Raw genomic sequence first — 1,230 nt, 5'->3', positions numbered from 1 at the left:
CCAATCAGGAGAGAGGCGATACTTTTAAAAAATTATGAAATCTTTCAAGTTTATTTGTTCTAATTACCCAGCTGACAGCTGAGGGGAGGAGGAGAAAATCATCGGGGTATTACTGCCACAAAACAGTTGTAATTGAATCATTCCAGACAATAAAGCAGAGGCGCAGGTCACAGGCAGCGCATTGCTCCCCCCACGCCAGCCCCCCAACACCCCTCACTGCCGCACCGCAATAAAAACACACCGATACGAGGAGATACCGCTCTAATAGCGGCCTATTACTGCTAATGGAAATGCAAGCGTGTTATCTGTGCCTGTCACCCACGCACAGAGCAGGAACCGCTGAGCAGGCTTGGGGATAATGAGTTTACACGCTGCGGTTTGATTCCTTGTGACATGCAAAGACCGTTCCCGGGCAGGGGGTGCAGCTCTCCCCTGGGACACCCTCCCACCAGCAGGCTGCCCCCAGCTCTTCCAGCCCTGGCTGCGGTGACAGCAGGGTGGTGGTGCAGAAGGGGTCACGCTCACTGTGCAGCTGGGACATGGGGTGAGCGACCCCCGAGGACGGCAATGCCTCAGGGATGCTGAAGGGAGCCACCAGCTCTACCTGTTCAGGCTCAGCCCCGCCAGGTTGTGGCAGGTTGTCATGAAAGGCTTTGCCCAGGCTGCGCTTCTGGCTAGCAGAGCCATTGGTCCTGCCTGTTTCTGGGCTTCTGCTGGGCTCTGGGATTGCCCCAACCTGGCACAGCAAAGCCTTGGGCTGTGTCACTGAGGGCAAGTGCCAGAGGAACATCCCACCGCTGCAGCAGAAGCCCCAGCAGCACCCAGAGGCAAGCGGAGGTTGGCCCAGGGGGATGTGCAACCAGACACCGCACAAGGGAGCACAGGAGAGCCACCACAGGGTGGGGACCCCTGAGCGATGTCAGCCCTCACCTATCGTGATTCCCACCCCCCAGGTGTGCAGCTTGACACACTGCGAGGCCACGAGCCCGGGCACCGGGGAGACACCGGGCAAAGAAGCAGGAGGTGGGACACAGTCCCAGCTCCATTTCTGCAGGTAGCTGTGCTTGATGCAGCCCCCACGTTGGGATTTGCACACCGACTCTTGGCCAGGGCTGCAGCCCAGTGCCCGGCTGGCTCCCCCGGCTCGCGGCCAGCAGCACAGACCAGCTCCCCCGCTGCCAGCTCGGTGCTTTACCAAAGCACCCGCCACCCTCCCACCACACACCCACC

This window comes from Charadrius vociferus, unplaced genomic scaffold (genome assembly GCF_000708025.1).
Source record: "Charadrius vociferus isolate BGI_N301 unplaced genomic scaffold, ASM70802v2 scaffold512, whole genome shotgun sequence".
Classification (NCBI taxonomy): Eukaryota; Metazoa; Chordata; class Aves; order Charadriiformes; family Charadriidae; genus Charadrius; species Charadrius vociferus.
The sequence above is the reverse complement of the archived record's forward strand: the minus strand, read 5'-3'. Positions refer to the sequence as shown.